The following is a 5,331-nucleotide window of genomic DNA, read 5'->3' as shown; positions in this document are numbered from 1 at the left end:
AGTCGATTCTGTTTACAGTTGCACCCAAAACCATAAGATGCCTAGGAATAAACCTAAACAAAGGGGCAAAGAACATGTACTCAGAAAACTATAAGGTACTCATGAAAGAAATTGAGGAAGACACAAGGAAATGGAAAAATGTTCCATACTTATGGATTGGAAGAACAAATATTGTCAAAATGTCTATGCTACCTAAAGCAATCTACGCATTTAATGCAATGTCAAAATACCATCAAAATACAAAATACCATCCATTTTTTTCAAAGAAATGGAACAAATAATCCTAAAATTTATATGGAACCAGAAAGACACCGAATAGCCAGAGGAATGTTTAAAAAGAAAGCCAAAGTTGGTAGCATCACAATTGCAGACTTCAAGCTCTATTACAAAGCTGTCATCCTCAATACAGTATGGTACTGGCACAAAAACAGGCACACAGATCAATGGAATAGAATAGAGAGCCCAGAAATAGACCATCAGCTCTATGGTCAACTAATCTTCAACAAAGCAGGAAGGAATGTCCAATGGAAAAAAGACAGTCTCTTCAACAAATGGTGGTGGGAAAATTGGACAGCCCCACACAGAAAAATGAAACTGGACCATTTCCTTACAACACACACAAAAATAGACTCCAAATGGATGAAAGACCTCAATGTGAGAAAGGAATCCATCAAAATCCTTGAGAAGAACACAGGCAGCAACCTCTTCAACCTCAGACTCAGCAACTTCTTCCTAGAAACATTGCCAAAGGCAAGAGAAACAAAGGCAAAAATGAACTACTAGACTTCATCAAGATCAAAAGCTTTTGCACAGCAAAGGAAACAGTCAACAAAACCAAAAGACAACTGACAGAATGGGAGAAGATATTTACAAACAACATATCAGATAAAGGGCTAGTATCCAAAATCTATAAAGAACTTCTCAAATTCAACACCCAAAGAACAAATAATCGAAATGAGAAATGGGCAGGGGACACAAACAGACATTTCTGCAAAGAAGACATCCAGATGGTCAACAGACACATGAAACAATGCTCAACATCACTCAGCATCAGGGAACTACAAATCAAGGGGTAAAGAATGTGTACAATGAGATACCACCTCACACCAGTCAGAATGGCTAAAATTAACAAGTCAGGAAATGACAAATGTTGGTGAAGATGCAGAGAAAGGGGAACCCTCCTCCACTGTTGGTGGGAATGCAAGCTGGTGCAGCCACTCTGGAAAATAGCATGGAGGTTCCTCAGAAAGTTGAAAATAGAGCTACCCTATGACCCAGCAATTGTACTACTGGGTGTTACCCTAAAGATACAAATGTAGTGATCTGAAGGGGCACGTGCACTTGAATGTTTATAGCAGCAATGGAAACTGTGGAAAGACCTATGGAAAGAAGCTAGATGTCCATCAATGGATGAATGGATAAAGAAGATGTGGTGTGTGTGTATATATAGATACACACACACACACACACACACACACACACACACAGGAATACTATGCAGCCATCAAAAAATAAAATCTTGCCATTTGCAATGACGTGGATTGAACTAGAGGATATTATGCTGAGCGAAATAAGTCAATCCAAGAAAGACAGTTATCATATGATCTCCCTGATATGAGGAATTTGAGAGGCAGAGTGGGGGAGTTTAGGGGGTAGGGAAGGAAAAAATAAAACAAGATGGGATCAGGAGGGAGAGAAACTATAAGAGACTCTTAATCTCACAAAACAAACAGGGCTGCTTGGAAGATGGGTGTATGGAGAGGGTGGTTGCGTTATGGACATCAGGGAGGGGTATGTGATATGGTGAGTGCTGTGAAGTGTGTAAGCCTGATGATTCACACACCTGTACTCCTGGGACAAATAATATATTATATATTAATAAAAAAAATTAAAAAAAAAAGAATGCTCATGAAATAATTTAAACCTTTTCAAAATCTTCTAATAAACATGTAAAAGGCACCTCTAGTTCTTTAAAATATTTGCAGCAATCCCAATAGTTTAAGATTAAGGGAAGTTATACTACAGGTGGCTAAAATGCATACAAAGTATGTCATTAACACTATGAGAATGTTGAGAATTGTAGACTCTAGTTTGGGCGCTGCTCCCAAGTCACTCCATGATGGAGTGGCTGATCAGTTACACCCGTGTAACACTAGAGTATCAGCATGCTGACCATGGCAACAATCAAATTCCCAGACAGCACATAATTCATAACTAAACTTGTATATTCAGAAGGCTTTAGGATGTTCTTAAGATTATTAAAAAATATAAAGTATATTTAGCATTGAAGGAAAACAACAAACTGGAAATGGTTACTGTGAGAGTGGCTGAAGTTCACTATCTGGTTAAACAAAAATGGTTTCTCAGAAGAACATCTAATTTCTCGCAACATAATGGAGATGAGTCTTCCTCTGTTTACACTTAATCTGATGTTTTCCTTGCAGTATGATCAAAACAGAGGGGTGTGAGAATGAAAGGCACAGCTAGGTGCAATGGCTGGGTTTGAAGAACCATAGGGATGGCAAAGAGATGCTCCCATGACACTGGTGCAGGAGAACAAAGTCCACAGAATGCTTCCCTCTTTGACACTGGGATTGACTTGCTCTTTACAGTAGTTTTCAAAAACACATTATAAAAACTGGATGAGGTTTTGTTTCTAAGTTTCTAAGTTTAACTTAGGAACATACAGACATACTTCATCTGCAAAAGTTTCTGCAGGGTCTGAAGTACTAGAGTGACACTGTAACACAGATAATCAAATCTACCAAGCACGGAGGAGGCAAGTCATCACCATCGAGATCATCTGAGCAAATATTGCACACTTCTTGTCAGTTGTTGCTGTGACCCTCACATATTCAACTGTAAAAGGAATCCTTTATGGCTTTTTGCATATCACTTACTTGAAGAAAGGCTGTTTTAGGTCCTATAACAATGAATTCAGATTGTCATTGAACATGAGGCCTAGGTTTCAAAATGAGTCTTCCTGTATCATCACAAGACATATTGTATTCTGCTAATACAGTTTGACACCAAGCAGCTATAATTGATCATGCAATGACCCTCTTATGTATTCAGGCAAAGAACAAGCCTATTAGAGTGACCTAGCTAATGGTGAAAAATGGGTGATTCCATAATGGTGTGAAAAAGGACAGCTTTTCAATAAATGGTGCTGGGAAAACTGGACAGCTATATGTAGAAGAATGAAACTCGACCATTCTCTTACACCGTACACAAAAATAAACTCAAAATAGATAAAAGACCTCAATGTGAGACAGGAATCCATCAGAATCCTAGAGGAGAACATAGGCAGTAATCTCTTCAATATCAGCCACAGCAACTTCTTTCAAGATATGTCTCCAAAGGCAAAGGAAACAAAAGCGAAAATAAACTTTTGGGACTTCATCAGAATCAAAAGCTTCTGCACAGCAAAGGAAACAGTCAAGAAAACAAAGAGGCAACCCACGGAATGGGAGAAGATATTTGCAAATGACAGTACAGACAAAAGGTTGATATCCAGGATCTATAAAGAACTCCTCAAACTCAACACACACAAAACAGATAACCATGTCAAAAAATGGGCAGAAGACATGAACAGACACTTCTCCAATGAAGACATACAAATGCCTATCAGACACATGAAAAAATGTTCATCATCACTAGCCATCAGGGAGATTCAAATTAAAACCACATTGAGATATCACCTTCCACCAGTTAGAATGGCCAAAATTAGCAAGACAGGAAACAACATGTGTTGGAGGGGATGTGGAGAAAGGGGACCCCTCTTCCACTGTTGGTGGGAATGCAAGTTGGTGCAGCCACTTTGGAGAACAGTGTGGAGATTCCTCAAGAAATTAAAAATAGAGCTTCCCTATGGCCCTGCAATTGCACTACTGGGTATTTACCCCAAAGATACAGATGTAGTGAAAAGAAGGGCCATCTGGACCCCAATGTTTATAGCAGCAATGGCTACGGTCACCAAACTGTGGAAAGAACCAAGATGCCCTTCAACGGACGAATGGATAAGGAAGATATGGTCCATATACACTATGGAGTATTATGCCTCCATCAGAAAGGATGAATACCAACTTTTGTAGCAACATGGACGGGACTGGAAGAGATTATGCTGAGTGAAATAAGTCAAGCAGAGAGAGTCAATTATCATATGGTTTCACTTCTTTGTGGAGCATAACAAATAATATGGAGGACAAGGGGAGTTAGAGAGGAGAAGGGAGTTGGGGGAAATTGGAAGGGGAGGTGAACCATGAGAGACTATGGACTCTGAAAAACAATCTGAGGGTTTTGAAGGGGCGGGGGGTGGGAGGTTGGGGGAACCAGGTGGTGGGTATTAGAGAGGGCACAGATTGCATGGAGCACTGGGTGTGGTGCAAAAACAAGGAATACTGTTATGCTGAAAAAAAAAAAAAAAGGACAGCTTTTGTGTCTTGGGATCTATTAACCAGTTCCAGGCACCAGCAACTGTACAGACAGATACTACTATAAGAAGCTTTCTCCAACGTCCAGTGGTAGGCTGCAAACTGTGAATATATTCTGTAAGTCTCCTCTCAAAAGTCTCGAGGTCTTCTATCTGCTCCAGTGAGTTCATGTTGGTGGGCAGCTCTGGTCATCGCTGTGGCCCCATTGGCATTGCAGCTCCATGGCCCCCACCCAGCCTATAAAGCAAACCTGCCTCCCTCTGTTTTTATCTTATTTTTCCTTCTCTTTCCCTATGTTCAGCTGTTTTGTTTCTTAAGTTCCACAGATGTGTGAAATCATGGTATTTGTCTTTCTCTGACTTTGCTCAGCATAATACCCTCTAGTTCCATCTACATTGTTGCAAATGGCAAGATTTCATTCTTTTTGATGGCCGAGTAATATTCCATTGTGTGGGTGGGTGGGTACATATATAAAAATAATCACATATTTATCCATTCATCTGTTGTTGGACATCTGGGCTTTTCATATTTTAGCTATTGCTGCTAGAAACATTGGGGTGGGTGTACCCCTTGGAATACCTATTTTTGTATCCTTTGGATAAAAATACCTAGTAGTACAGTTGCTGGGTTGTAGGATAGTACTATTTTTAACTTTCTGAGGAATCTCCACACTGTTTTCCAGAATGGCAATAGCATTCATTCTAGATTAGCAGAGCTGTGATTGTATTTGGTTACTATACTATTTTCATTGAAGAAAAAGAGTGGCTCTTCAGAGTGGATGTTTTAGTGATGGCAGCAGAGATTAGATCGGCTGTGGTAACATCCAGTGACTAAATAGGGACCATGGTCAGAATATCAGCAGCATTCACAGATGTGGGGACCATTAGTCCTCACTGAG

At 39.8% G+C, this 5,331-nt stretch overlaps 1 pseudogene; it reads right to left on the bottom strand.

Annotated features, from left to right (window-relative positions):
- Positions 1 to 2,944: 2,944 nt before the first annotated feature.
- On the bottom strand, positions 2,945 to 4,603 carry LOC116870188 (annotated as a pseudogene).
- Positions 4,604 to 5,331: the final 728 nt, after the last annotated feature.

This window comes from Lontra canadensis, unplaced genomic scaffold (assembly GCF_010015895.1).
Source record: "Lontra canadensis isolate GAN:19392208 unplaced genomic scaffold, GSC_riverotter_1.0 scaffold1, whole genome shotgun sequence".
In the NCBI taxonomy this organism is placed as follows: domain Eukaryota; kingdom Metazoa; phylum Chordata; class Mammalia; order Carnivora; family Mustelidae; genus Lontra; species Lontra canadensis.
This window is presented reverse-complemented; position numbering and strand designations above follow the sequence as displayed.